The following is a 16,068-nucleotide window of genomic DNA, read 5'->3' on the forward strand; positions in this document are numbered from 1 at the left end:
ATGTTAAGCTTACAGCCATATAGTTTCCAGGTTCCCTTTTACACCCTTTTTTGAATATTGGTACCACATTTGCTAGCCGCCAATCCAGTGGAACAGACCCGGTTTCTATAGAGTCTTTAAATATAAGGAATAGAGGCCTGTCTATCGCATTACTTAACTCCCTTAATACCCGAGGGTGAATGCCATCAGGGCCTGGTGATTTGTCAATTTTAATGTTACTAAGTCGGTTCTGCACTTCTTCCTGGGTTAGGTAGGTCATACTTAATGCAGCGTTTACATGATCACTCTGCATTTCCCGTGGCATTTGCTTTTCCTGTGTGAACACAGTTGAGAAAAAAGTATTTAAAACATTTGCTTTTCCCCCATTGCTTTCTATGATTTTACCCTCATTGTTCTTTAAAGGGCCAACACCATCAATTTTAAACTTTTCTGTTTATATAATTAAAGAATAGTTTGGGATTTGTTTTGCTTTCCTTAGCAATGAGTCTCTCAGTTTCTACTTTTGCTAAATGTATTTGTTTTTTACACATTTTATTTTTTTCTCTATATATTTTTAATGCTTCTTCGCTGCCTTCTTGTTTTAGCTTTTTAAATGCCTTTTTCTTATTATTCATTGCCCCTTTTACATCCTTATATAGCCACATTGGTTTTCTCCTGTTCCTAGCCCTTTTATTTCCGTATGGTATGGCTAGCTCGCAGTGGGTGTTTAATACCGATTTAAAAATTTCCCACTTATTTTCTGTGCTCCCATTTTTGAGGACATTGTCCCAATCAATTTGGCGAAGGTCTTCTCTAAGCTGATCAAACTTTGCTTTCCTGAAATTCAGCGTTTTTGTAACCCCCCTCCAAGGCACCTTACTGAAGGACAAGTGGAATTGTATTATATTGTGGTGACTGTTCCCTAGGTGCCCATCCACTCGTACGTCTGTTATTCTATCTAGCCTGTTGCTTAAAATTAAGTCGAGAAGGGCTGCCCCTCTAGTTGGGCCCGGCACAAGTTGGGACAGATAATTATCCTTAGTTACTGACAGAAGCCGGTTTCCTTTCTGAGATACGCAGGTTTCAGTTTCCCAGTCTATATCGGGGTAGTTGAAGTCCCCCATAATAATCACCTCATTGTGATTTGCTGCTGTAGTTATTAAATAATATTTATTTTATCCCTTTTTATCTTTTTGATTATCACTTCTACAATATAATATGTATTGTTTTACAATCTCAAACTTTTTTTTTAACCTCATTGAGAAACCCTGAAGCAGAATAAATATATCTGTGTCGTTAACTATATTTTATTGTTTATGGCAATGAAGAATATTTTGGGGAATGGTGTAAGGTTTGAGGAATTTACTGTTAAACTCAGGAGTGTAAAAAAGTCTGTCATTATACTTATATACAAGTCTCACCTTTTAGGCGTCCTGCTCATGGCCGTGTTAAGGCTCCGGACAAGTCGCAGGGATCCATCTATAGAAGTCTATGGGACCCTGCTGTACCTCTGTATGGATCCAATTTCATTTGGAGCTATACAGAGTTGTTTTGTTTTCTGTTTTCCTTTATCGGACTCCATATTATAGAGGTATTCTTCCCAGGAGACACTACATAGTACGGTGCCTCAGGAACTTATAATACCGGCTCCATCCATGCACCTTATACCATAGCTGCCCTTTGCAGAAACATATACAGTAATCGTGGATTTCCTATCAGAGATGAATTACTGGAATACAGACTGCACTGTGTTTCATCAGCACATAGTCAGATAATGAATGTTTTGGCTTTACACATCCTACATATGTTGCCAGACTGTTTCTGGACATTGTTGTGTGCTCTTGATTAAGTGCAGATTCCTTCTCCATTATGCCACAGCTCCGAACTCCTAACTCTCTGCGGTATTTATTTTTCTATTTAAAAATAGAATATAGATTTCCATTAGTATCACTTGTTTCATCCTAAGATTTAAAGGCTGACTACATTAAACAATATCCTGAACCTGCAGTATCCGCCTATGGATATTGTAGGCTTATGCTTATCAGGATGTCACAATACAAAAATGCCAGAATGAATAAAGCGCTGGAAAATAAGTTATATAGTTTTACATTTTTTTATTGTGAAATTTACCCTAAGATTATATAAACTACAGCTCCCCGTAAAGCCCAAAGTAGCAAAAATGAATATGACGGCACTGGCCACATCATGGAAAAATCTTATTTCATAAGACTGACACAAAACGGTCATAACCTGCTGTTGTTTGCTGCACTCTCCCCACCTGATTTTTATTGCTTGCTATGAAATAATAAAGATCTTTCCATGATGTGGTGAGGGCTGTAAACTTAATTTCCACTATATGGATTTTCTGTTACATAGTTACGTGGTTACATAGGTTGAAAAATTCCTAGATCCATCCAGTTCAACCTTCCACCACCAATTATACATTTCATCAATATCCGTGCATGAATACCATTTAGCCAGTGGGATTTGTCAAAGTTTAATTTACTCAGACGTAGGCATACTTCTCATGTTAGATTAGTTATATAAGATGGACTTTGATTTTTGCCTTGTGAATGATCCTTGGATCAGTATGTTCCTTGGTGAACACCGAAGAAATGTGCCTGTTTAATATCTCAGCCTTTACTTTGTCCTCCATAATTATCATGTTATAATCTTTTATGGGGCCAATACCATTTTTTTTTTCCTTTTGGCATTGATGTATTTCTAAAATTGGCGGGAGTTATTTTAATTTCTTTGGTGATTTTTGTTCTAGTAGCTAACTTTGCTAGCTTGATTTCTTTTTCACACTTCCTATTGAGAACTTTATACTCCTGAAATGCTATTTCTATATTCTCAACCTTCACGATTTTGAATGCCCCTTATTTTTGTTTTATTATACTTTCTACTGTCTTATTTATCCATAGCAGTTTTTTTTTATTCCTAGATATTTTATTACCAGAGGTTATAAGTTTTTTACTGGACTTTAGTAGTGACTTTCTGTAGCTTTACAGAGCACCCCTGATTATCATGCAGCTAGCAATGTGTATGGACTTTATCTGTGTATATCATCAAGCATTTATGGGAGGAAAAGGGTACTGCCAAGCGATATCCTTTTCATAGAGAACCTCATATAGTTTAGGTATGATGGTTTGGCTGAACGTTCAGCTGGCAGATATCTCTTGTCCGACTCCATACACAAGATCACTCTCTTTGCCAAGCACTCCTGTGTTGTCTACAAAAGATCCACTACCAAACATCTCAAGTGGCAGCTTATCTCTTAGAGAACAAAAGGATAAGATCAGCAGTCAAAGATTGGACATGTTGGGTCCTTCAGTTACCAGACAACATCTGTTGGTTCAGCGTCTGGGGTTGATATACACATTTGCCGATTATTGTCTTATGTAATATGGGTTTTTGAGATTAAGTAAGCTTTTTGCAATAAAAATGGTTTACTATATGAAATTATCAGTGTAGATTGTAGATGCATGTTTTAAAGGGAATTTGTCACCAGGTTTTTGCTATAACTTCTGAGAGCAGCATGGTTTTACCTTCTGCAGATCTACCTTTTCTCTGAATGCTGAGCTCTGTATTACCCCGCCCACAGCACTGATTGGCAGCTTTCTGCCCATGTACAGTGTACACAAAGCAGGCAATGAGTGGTGGAGTTATACAGAGCTGATGAATATGGAGGGCTACATGACAGCAGGTTTACTAGTCCTCTTGTGAGAATTTTGTGCTGCAATTTTATCAAAACTACAGCAAGCAGCCCAGTACATGACACTGGATTCTGAATCTCTGTCTCTACATTATGCTGCTCTCCGATTAGGTGACAAAAACCTGATGACAGATTCCTTTTTAATATGTTTATAGCATTTACTTGGACTATTACATCCCAAGGAAAACTCATACATAGCATGCCTTCTGGGGGAATCAGGGGAATGCCATCACCTCATCAATCCCTGATACTCAGTTTTTCCTGAAGTGTTCTTTTAAAGGAAAGTTTTGTTTTTTTTATTTTTGTATTAATAATAGTGATTAGGAATTCAAGTATTTTTAATACAAAATTAAATTCACTGTTTATTTAGTTTTTATTTTATTCTAGTTTTACTGAAGCACTGGGCGCTGCTATCTTGGATTTGCTGTGTGTAACGACAGTTACTCACCTCCTTTATGGCAGCTCCCTGTGCATAGAAGACCCTTGTCGGACTGCGACATTATACTTAACACAGAAACAGCGTCTGCTGTCATCTGGATAAGCCCCCTTGACTGTCCAGATCACAGCAGAGGGCGGAGATCAGCACCATCTTGTGGAGCTCACAGCATATGCTGTGTGCTCCACTTTCCCCCTGTCATCCGCCGGGAGGGATGGGGAGAGTACCGGCAGAACAGTATATGGGGGCATGGGATACAGTGAGGCATTGGGATATAGTCAGTGGGTCATTGGGATACAGTCAGTGGGTCATTGGGATACAATCAGTGGGGCATTGGGATAAAGTCAGTGGGGCATTGGGATACAGTCAGTGGGGCATCGGGATCCAGTCAGTGGTTCATTGGGATACAGTCAGTGGGCATTGGGATACAGTCAGTGGGGCATTGGGATACAGTCAGTGGTTCATTGGGATACAGTCAGTGAGGCATTGGGAAACAGTCAGTGGGGCATTGGGAAACAGTCATCAGAAAAATACGGTATCTCATGAATTCGAACATTAGTTCACAAGAGTATATACTCTATGAGGAGAAAGGTAAAAAGTGCACGTAGTGTATAGTCTATATATCTTTACCATAAATAAGGTTATACAAGGACAGCTACATGACCTGAGCAAAAACCATTATCTGTGTGTACAAAAATGAAGCATTACTGACTGCACAGAGTGTACAGGGAACAGATGAAAAAAGGTAAAAGGTACAGGTGGAAAAATGTAAGAACAGAAAGTGAGTAAAGTTAGATTAGTAACGTAGTGTGATAGGGTTGCCTAAAATTATGTGTTTTTAGGTCACACTTAAAACTGTTGACTTTGGAAATGAATGAGACTGTCTTAGGCACTGAATGCTAGAGAACTGGTGCAGCATGAGAAAAATCTTGGAGACAGGTCTTGAAGGTTTGGATTATGAAGGATGTTAGTCTTAGATAATTAGCAGAATAGGGGGCACGAGTAGGGTGATAGACAGAGATGAGTAAGGAGATGTAGGGCTCTGCAGCACTGTGGGGAAGCTGGGTAGAATTGTAGATAGAAATGAGTGAGGAGATGAGGGGCGGTTCCACACTGTGGAGGGATTGTGTAGCGTGATAGACAGAGGTGAGGTGGAGATGTAGGATGGTGTGGCACTATGGGCCAGATGAGTACTGTAGCAGAAAAAGATGAGGGAGGAGATGTAGGTGATGCAGCATTAGGGAGAGCTTTGTGGATGAGAGTGATAACTTTATGTAGTATTCTAAAGTGGATTGGCAACCAATGCAATAACTGGCACAAGTTGGAGGCATCAGTGTAATGGACAGAAATATGAGCATGGTTGTGCTGCATCTAGGATGTATTGGTGAGGGAAAAGTTTAGTTAAAAGAAGACTGATAAGTTGCGATAGCCAAGACAAGACTGAATCAGAGCAACAGAAAGTGTTTTTGCAGGTTCTATGATAAGAAAAAGATGAGCTTTGGAGTTGTTTTAGAGGTGCTGGTGACAAAATGTCATTACACAATAAATTGGGTTTCATTTTTGTCACCCTCGGCAAGCAGTACATATACTGTAGAGGAAATGAAGTTCACATCTTCGTACCGAAAATGCCACCATGATTCTACTAATGTTCACAATGTAATTTTCCTATCTCAAGCACACTCCATATCGAATTTCATAGGAAGCCAAGCAATCTGCAATCAAAGGCCTCATGCACAAAGCAATTTGTTTTGAAGTTCTTATAGGTCACCCATAAAGATGTACTTTTGTATGCCTCTGGTTTCATACAGAGAAACACTGGAGAGTTTTTCTGGCATGCTCCATCAGATGCAGTATGTATGTAAGTTATAATCTTCTGGAGGCATTTGCTCTTGGGATGTAAGCTGTGTATGTGGGGTGGTTCCTCAGAATACAAGTTATGAATGAGCAAACCGACTCCAACGTCAATTCATTCACCAAATATACTTTAAATTACCTGAAGGCTTGTACCCAGTAAGTAAAGAAAACTTACAAAATACCTTACAAACACTCAGCTAGGAGGCTGAGACCCTTGTGCTGCACTGCTGAGCCGCTTAGCGATATGTACCAACTGTCTATATTATAAATTTACCTACTGGTGCATCTGTTTAATCCAGCTGCTGAATAGCTTTTTTAACCCCCTTTGATCTGGAACTATTGTATGCATTCGAAGTTAGGGCTCACCTATGGTGCAGCACAACAGCTCACAAACATATTCAATGATCTCTATTCCCCAACCAAATATGTTTTTACCCCAGGTTTTTCTAGAAAATTAGAGTAAAGGTTTTTCTCATGTGCACTGACTTTAATTAAATTCTTAACACTAGAAGTCCCAGAGAGGGGTCATTTAACATTTCTACCTTTGAAACCCAGAGAAGGGTCGAATGACCTGAAGGATTTTAGCTAACATCCTATAATCATCGTCTTTTGTTATGTAATTAAGGCCATTACTGTAGCACCACAGGAGGTTGTTGTTTTCCATTGAATTTAGCCATTTAGTTTCTAGTTAGTTCTATTCAGTTTATTGTATGTCATTTGACCCTCTTTCGAGACTTCAGTGGGGAGCTTGAAATGTCTGGGACTTCTAGTGTTAATCAAATGTAACTCCTATGCTGAAAATTATGTTTAACAAAGATAAGCAATTTTATCACACTAAAATATCTTCAAGAAGCTTGTTCCTGTAAAAGTTCAGATATGGCCCAAAGTCCTTTCATGCCGTGATGGCACCTAAGTGTGGGTATTAAGTCTTTTATAACAGCTAGGAAATAAAGAACGTGGAAGCAGCAGAGGAGGATCCTGACTCTGATCTTGCAATAACCAATATCCTGAACCAATCAATATACCTATTTAACTAACTACAGGTTCGATTTTAGTCTGGAGTGTTGTGGCACCAAAACGTAATGTGTTGCATGCATGGCTACTCACTGCAGCAGTTGCAGTAAACCTTGTCTTACCAACTTGGTTCTGTTCCAGACAGCTAACCAATGGATATGGATGGATAAGAATCCTGTCTGGCAGATGAACTGTGGTGCAGAGGGCAATGACTCTACTCCCACATGTTGTCTATCGTGGCTCACACTGAGCTCTGGTCTGTTCCCCTATTTTTGTGGCATCCCTAGCAGCAATATTCTATTATTTGCAATGGATCTGGTCTCAGGCACGATAGGCTTCACTCATCTAGTCCCATGGGATACTTCTTCACGAAGATGACCCTAAAGCACTGTACTGCCTCTTTCCTAGATAGCACCACACTGCTCCTCAAAATGGCAGCACTTCCTCTTCCTGTGTTTAACATCTATGTGTATACAGTCTTTCTGTTGTGCTATAAGACAGTGGACCTTGGTGGCTGAATAATGACATTACTGCGTGGCAATTAAATTTACGTACCAAAAGCACAGCATAACATCTGTATGGACACAGCCAAGCACACCTGTGCTGGTGAGCCAGTACATTTCTTTAAACACAGAGGATTAGGATTGCTTCATCATCTCACAGGGGTTTGAGTGCAACTTAGCATGGTACTGTGGCACATGAAAACCATGTAGGAGTTCACGCATAAATGCAGCTATGATTAGTAGAGTTGAGCGCGGTTCGTGGTTCGTGGTTCTCCAGTTCTAGGCTCGAGTGATTTTGGGGCATGTTCTAGATCGAACTAGAACTCGAGCTTTTTGCAAAAGCTCGATAGTTCTAGAAACGTTCGAGAACGGTTCTAGCAGCAAAAAACCAGCTAAATCCTAGCTTGGTTTCTGCTGTAATAGTGTAAGTCACTCTGTGAATCACACTATTATGACATTTCAGTGTATAGTGTGCGTGAACAGCGCCTTCAGATCACTGCTGTTTGTATAATTTTTTTTTTTTTTTTCTTGTCTTCCTTCCCTAAGCGTGCGCGTCTTGTGGGGCGGGCCAGCATGTCAGCCAATCCCAGACACACACACAGCTAAGTGGACTTTTAGCCAGAGAAGCAACGGCATGTGTGATAGGATGTCCATGTCACATGTCCCTGCATTATAAAAACGGACATTTTCCTCCAGGACGCCATTATCTGCCTTCTGCGTCTTTGGTGTCAGACATCACTGTCGCAGCTCCGTCCTCCTGAGTCCTATCGCCGATACAGCTGTATGCGCTGCATACACAGCGTTAGACAGCTTAGGGAGAGCACTTTCTAGCAGTCCTTTTAAGGGCTCAAACCGGCAGGGTCAGAGAGCCATAGGTGACAGGTCCTGAAAACAGCAACAGCGTCTGTGTAGCCAAGGTCAGGGATTTCCTCCCTGCATTTCACCATTAGGAGGGAATAGAAAGGCAGGCTTCCATTCCTCTACCCAGAGCCCCACAATCCTGCCACTGTACCCTCTTGTCCTCTGCACACTCCAACTCATTATAACTAAGCCATTATACTAGCAAACACTCAGTGTACCTAGTGGCATCCTATACGTGGCTATTGTACTTTGCTATAGTCCCACTAGTGCAAAGACATTTGCAGAGCACCTCTACCTGCATTGCACACTCCAACTCATAATAACTAAGCCATTATACTAGCAAACACTCAGTGTACCTAGTGGCATCCTATACGTGGCTATTGGACTTTGCTATAGTCACACTAGTGCAAAGACATTTGCAGAGCACCTCTACCTGCATTGCACACTCCAACTCATAATAACTAAGCCATTATACTAGCAAACACTCAGTGTACCTAGTGGCATCCTATACGTGGCTATTGGACTTTGCTATAGTCACACTAGTGCAAAGACATTTGCAGAGCGCGTCTGCCTGCATTGCACACTCCAACTCATGATAACTAAGCCATTATACTAGCAAACACTCAGTGTACCTAGTGGCATCCTATACGTGGCTATTGGACTTTGCTATAGTCACACTAGTGCAAAGACATTTGCAGAGCACCTCTACCTGCATTGCACACTCCAACTCATAATAACTAAGCCATTATACTAGCAAACACTCAGTGTACCTAGTGGCATCCTATACGTGGCTATTGGACTTTGCTATAGTCACACTAGTGCAAAGACATTTGCAGAGCGCGTCTGCCTGCATTGCACACTCCAACTCATGATAACTAAGCCATTATACTAGCAAACACTCAGTGTACCTAGTGGCATCCTATACGTGGCTATTGGACTTTGCTATAGTCACACTAGTGCAAAGACATTTGCAGAGCACCTCTACCTGCATTGCACACTCCAACTCATAATAACTAAGCCATTATACTAGCAAACACTCAGTGTACCTAGTGGCATCCTATACGTGGCTATTGGACTTTGCTATAGTCACACTAGTGCAAAGACATTTGCAGAGCGCGTCTGCCTGCATTGCACACTCCAACTCATGATAACTAAGCCATTATACTAGCAAACACTCAGTGTACCTAGTGGCATCCTATACGTGGCTATTGGACTTTGCTATAGTCCCACTAGTGCAAAGACATTTGCAGCACCTCTACCTGCATTGCACACTCCAACTCATGATAACTAAGCCATTATACTAGCAAACACTCAGTGTACCTAGTGGCATCCTATTTGTGGCTATTGGACTTTGCTATAGTCACACTAGTGCAAAGACATTTGCAGAGCACCTCTACCTGCATTGCACACTCCAACTCATGATAACTAAGCCATTATACTAGCAAACACTCAGTGTACCTAGTGGCATCCTATACGTGGCTATTGGACTTTGCTATAGTCACACTAGTGCAAAGACATTTGCAGAGCGCGTCTGCCTGCATTGCACACTCCAACTCATTATAACTAAGCCATTATACTAGCAAACACTCAGTGTACCTAGTGGCATCCTATACGTGGCTATTGGACTTTGCTATAGTCCCACTAGTGCAAAGACATTTGCAGAGCGCGTCTGCCTGCACTGCACACTCCAACTCATGATAACTAAGCCATTATACTAGCAAACACTCAGTGTACCTAGTGGCATCCTATACGTGGCTATTGGACTTTGCTATAGTCCCACTAGTGCAAAGACATTTGCAGCACCTCTGCCTGCATTGCACACTCCAACTCATTATAACTAAGCCATTATACTAGCAAGTTTTGCTGCCAGTTTAAGGGCCGTAGTTGCATTGTCAGGGATATTTATTCTTTATTATTCTGCTGTTAATAAAGCTAGACCACCACTGCAATCTACACCACCTCTCAATTTTTACTACCACATTTTCAGTCCACAATCTTGTCGCAATCAACATGAGTGGCAAAATGACAGATGCTGGTGGAAAGGGGAAGAGGCGTGGTGGAAAAGGCAAAAAAGGTTTTGTCCGTGGGGAAGGTGGCAAAGCTCCATTATCATCTGCTGAAGATAGACCATCTACCAGCAAAAGTAAGATGTCTACTACTTACCGTGGACAATCCGATGTGCTCCCTTTTTTACGGACACGAACAACAGGAACAAAGGTAGATGATGGCCAAAAAAGGAAAATGCTTGAATGGATCTCAAGTGGTCCAACAAGTGCCCTCTCAGCCACTTCAAGTACCGCATCCAAAAAACACCAGTCCTCTGAGTTGTCATCCCAATCAAACTTGCTTTCTCCCAGCTCTGAAGTCTCCATCAGCCCTGCACAGTATGGTGGAACTGAGATGGCTGAGTCTGCAGAGCTGTTCAGTCACACTATAGCCTGGGAATCAGAGGTCTGCTCCCAAGCTACAGTGAGTACAGAACAGGAAATGGTCTGCAGTGATGCCCAGAACCTTTGTGACTCTGATTCAGGCCGTGAGGACCAAGTTTCGGAGCATAATGTTGACCCTTTGTCACAAACTGTAACACCTGTGGTTATAGACAATGAGGAACATACTGATGAAGATGAGACGCAGATACCCGATTGGGATGACAACTTAAATATTCGGTCAGGGCAAGAAGAGGCTCGGTCTGAGGGGGAGGGGAGTGCAAACACAACAATTGATGATGAAGTTCTAGATCCCACCTACTGTCAACCCACAGTCAGACACTCGAGGAGGTCAACAGAGGCGGTGGAGGAGGATGCAACCAACGACGAAGTTACCCTGCGCCTTCCTGGACAGAGTCAGAGCACTGGTAGCACGTCTACAACTGCATCCTCAGCCACCACTCTGCCTATGAGCATTATTCGGGGTGGATCAACAGGTCGCATGGCCTCTAAGCCTTGCCTAGCCTGGTCCTTTTTTGACATAGAAAAAGATCGCCCAAATTATGTGATCTGTAAACTTTGTCATGATTCTCTTAGTAGAGGTCAAAACCTCAGCAGTTTGACAACTTCTTCCATGAATCGTCACATGAATAAATATCATAGGTCCCGGTGTGAAGCTCACCGTGCTGCAATGCGGCCTAGCGGAGCGAACCATCCACCGCCTGCCCCTTCCAGTGCATCCGCGCGCTCTTCATCTTCTAGGACTGTGGGGACAGCTGTCACACCTGTTTTTCCACGCACAACTTCCACCACTGTAACCGCAACAGGCAGTTTGCTTGGTAGGTCGTCAGTTGGTTTGGAAGGGGAAACAAGTGAGTGTGTACAGCTCTCTCAGACATCGATAGCACCAACGTTGGATGAAGGCAACATCATGTCTCCGCCTGCACTTTCCTCACAAACCTGCATTTTTCCAGGGACACCCTACTCAACACCGTCTACACACAGCAGCCAGATCTCTGTCCCTCAGATGTGGTCAAATAAAAGGCCACTTCCTGCGACCCATGACAAAGCTAAGAGGTTGACTCTATCCCTCTGTAAGCTGTTGGCTACCGAAATGCTGCCTTTCCGCCTAGTGGACACACAGGATTTTAGAGACCTTATGTCTGTCGCTGTGCCCCAGTACCAGATGCCTAGTCGCCACTACTTCTCTAAGAAAGGTGTGCCCGCGCTACACCAGCATGTCGCACACAACATCACCGCTTCCTTGAGAAACTCTGTGTGTGAACGGGTGCATTTCACCACCGATACTTGGACTAGTAAGCATGGACAGGGACGTTACATGTCGCTGACTGGGCACTGGGTAACTATGGTGATAGATGGTGAAGGGTCTGCTGCACAAGTCTTGCCGTCCCCACGACTTGTGTGTCAATCCTCTGTCTGTCCAAGTTCCGCCACTGCTTCTGCATCCTCCACCTCATCTGGGTCCTCCACCTCCGCCCCAAGCCTGCCTGGTCAGGCCACCAGCGTTCTCACTGCGCAGAAGGAATCACGCACCCCTCATTACTATGCTGGCAGCAGAGCGCAACGGCATCAGGCGGTCTTTAGCTTGACATGTCTTGGGAATAAGAGTCACACAGCTGAGGAGTTGTGGTCAGCTCTGCGGTCCGAGTTTAATAAATGGTTGTCTCCACTCAACCTGCAGCCTGGTAAGGCCGTGTGCGACAATGCTGCAAACCTGGGTGCGGCCCTTCGCCTGGGCAAGGTGACACACGTACCTTGTATGGCTCACGTGTTGAACCTTGTCGTCCAGCAATTTTTAACACACTATCCTGGCCTAGATGGCCTTCTGAACAGGGCACGAAAACTGTCTGCTCACTTCCGCCGTTCAAGCGCCGCAGCTGAGCGACTTGCATCGCTCCAGAAGTCTTTCGGCCTGCCGGTTCATCGCCTGAAATGCGATGTGGCGACACGCTGGAATTCAACTCTCCACATGTTACAACGACTGTGGCAGCACCGCAGAGCCCTGGTGCAATACGTCATGACGTATAGCCTGGGCCAACGAGATGCAGAGGTGGGGCAGATCACCCTGATGGAGTGGTCTCAGATCAAGGATCTATGCACCCTTCTGCACAGTTTCGACATGGCGACGAATATGTTTAGCGCTGACAATGCCATTATCAGCATGACGATTCCAGTCATTTACATGCTGGAGCACACGCTAAACACTATTCGGAGTCAGGGGGTGGGACAACATGAAGGGGAGGAACTACAGGAGGATTCATATGCGCAAGGGACAACAACATCACCAAGGTCCAGACGTTCATCATCACCAACGCAGCAGGCATGGGACCATGGGGGATAGGGATCGACAAGGGCGCATAGTAGCAGGCGAAATGTTGAGCAAGGTGCAGGAGAACATGAAGAAATGGAGGACGAACTGTCCATGGACATGGAAGACTCAGCGGATGAGGGAGACCTTGGTCAAATTTCAGTTGAAAGAGGTTGGGGGGAGATGTCAGAGGAAGAAAGAACGGGTAGCACCTCTATGCCACAAACACAGCGTGGATTTGGTCCGCATGGCTGCACAAGACACATGAGTGCCTTTTTGTTGCACTACCTCCAACATGACAGTCGTATTGTCAAAATTAGAAGTGATGATGACTACTGGATTGCCACACTATTAGATCCCCGGTACAAGTCCAAATTTTGTGACATAATTCCAGCCATAGAAAGGGACGCACGTATGCAGGAGTATCAGCAGAAGCTGTTACTCGATCTTAGCTCGGCTTTTCCACCAAACAACCGTGCAGGTGCAGGGAGGGAATCTCCCAGTTGTAACTTGACAAACATGGGACGGTCTCGTCATCTTCAACAGTCTACCCGTACCAGTAGGACCGTATCTGGTGCTGGTAACAGCAATTTTATGGAATCTTTTCATAATTTTTTTAGACCCTCTTTTGCAAGGCCACCAGAGACAACAAGTCTGACACATAGTCAACGGCTGAAGAGGATGATACAGGAGTATCTCCAAATGAACATCGATGCCATGACTTTGCAAATGGAGCCTTGCTCCTTTTGGGCTTCAAATCTAGAAAAATGGCCAGAGCTCTCCAGTTACGCCTTGGAGATTTTGTCGTGTCCAGCTGCCAGCGTTGTCTCTGAACGTGTCTTCAGTGCTGCTGGGTGTGTGCTGACAGATAAGCGCACGCGTCTGTCCAGTGACAATGTGGACAGACTGACGTTCATCAAAATGAACAAGTCATGGATCCAGAAGGAATTTACTACCCCTGTGTCATCCTGGGGAGAGTAAATGCTTGTGGATTTGGAATGTGCTTGATGCAAATCAAAACATCCTGTTTGCAACTAGGGCACAAGTGCTGCCACTGATGGGGTGTCTGTGTGGCCCAATTTTTGGAAAAAAGGGAGACTCCGCTTGGAGTAACCCTTGCTTGATGTGTTTTTAAAAGAAGCCAAGATGAACAGAGCTGGGATCAGGAAAGACTTTGCTACCTACCCCGGTGTCATCCTGGGGACGGATAAGAATGGCGTATTTTTGAATGTGCTTGATGCAAATCTAGCTGTGAAGTGTACAACTGGGGCACAAATGCTGCCACTGAAGGGGTGGGTGTGTGTGGGGCCCAATTTTTGGAAAAAAGGGAGACTCCGCTTGGAGTAACCCTTGCTTGCTGTGTTTTTAAAAGAAGCCAAGATGATTAGAGCTGGGATCAGGAAAGACTTTGCTACCTACCCCGGTGTCATCCTGGGGACGGATAAGAATGGCGTATTTTTGAATGTGCTTGATGCAAATCTAGCTGTGAAGTGTACAACTGGGGCACAACTGCTGCCACTGAAGGGGTGGGTGTGTGTGTGGCCCAATTTTTGGAAAAAAGGGAGACTCCGCTTGGAGTAACCCTTGCTTGATGTGTTTTTAAAAGAAGCCAAGATGAACAGAGCTGGGATCAGGAAAGACTTTGCTACCTACCCCGCTGTCATCCTGGGGACGGATAAGAATGGCGTATTTTTGAATGTGCTTGATGCAAATCTACCTGTGAAGTGTACAACTGGGGCACAGCTGCTGCCACTGAAGGGGTGGGTGTGTGTGGGGCCCAATTTTTGGAAAAAATGGAGACTCCGCTTGGAGTAACCCTTGCTTACATTGTTTTTAAAAGGAGCCAAGATGAACAAGTCATGGTTCAGCAAAGACTTTTACCTACCCTGGTGTCATCCTGGGGACGGTTAACTATGGCGCATTTTTGAATGTGCTTGATGCAAATCTAGCTGTGAAGTGTACAACTGGGGCACAACTGCTGCCACTGAAGGGGTGGGTGTGTGTGGGGCCCAATTTTTGGAAAAAAGGGAGACTCCGCTTGGAGTAACCCTTGCTTGATGTGTTTTTAAAAGAAGCCAAGATGAACAGAGCTGGGATCAGGAAAGACTTTGCTACCTACCCCGGTGTCATCCTGGGGACGGTTAATTATGGCGTATTTTTGAATGTGCTTGATGCAAATCTAGCTGTGAAGTGTACAACTGGGGCACAACTGCTGCCACTGAAGGGGTGGGTGTGTGTGGGGCCCAATTTTTGGAAAAAATGGAGACTCCGCTTGGAGTAACCCTTGCTTACATTGTTTTTAAAAGGAGCCAAGATGAACAAGTCATGGTTCAGCAAAGACTTTTACCTACCCCGGTGTCATCCTGGGGACGGTTAACTATGGCGTATTTTTGAATGTGCTTGATGCAAATCTAGCTGTGAAGTGTACAACTGGGGCACAACTGCTGCCACTGAAGGGGTGGGTGTGTGTGGGGCCCAATTTTTGGAAAAAAGGGAGACTCCGCTTGGAGTAACCCTTGCTTGATGTGTTTTTAAAAGAAGCCAAGATGAACAGAGCTGGGATCAGGAAAGACTTTGCTACCTACCCCGGTGTCATCCTGGGGACGGTTAATTATGGCGTATTTTTGAATGTGCTTGATGCAAATCTAGCTGTGAAGTGTACAACTGGGACACAACTGCTGCCACTGAAGGGGTGGGTGTGTGTGGGGCCCAATTTTTGGAAAAAATGGAGACTCCGCTTGGAGTAACCCTTGCTTGATGTGTTTTTAAAAGAAGCCAAGATGAACAGAGCTGGGATCAGGAAAGACTTTGCTACCTACCCCGGTGTCATCCTGGGGATGGATAAGAATGGCGTATTTTTGAATGTGCTTGATGCAAATCTAGCTGTGAAGTGTACAACTGGGGCACAACTGCTGCCACTGAAGGGGTGGGTGTGTGTGTGGCCCAATTTT

The sequence above is a fragment of the Anomaloglossus baeobatrachus genome, chromosome 6, assembly GCF_048569485.1.
Source record: "Anomaloglossus baeobatrachus isolate aAnoBae1 chromosome 6, aAnoBae1.hap1, whole genome shotgun sequence".
Classification (NCBI taxonomy): domain Eukaryota; kingdom Metazoa; phylum Chordata; class Amphibia; order Anura; family Aromobatidae; genus Anomaloglossus; species Anomaloglossus baeobatrachus.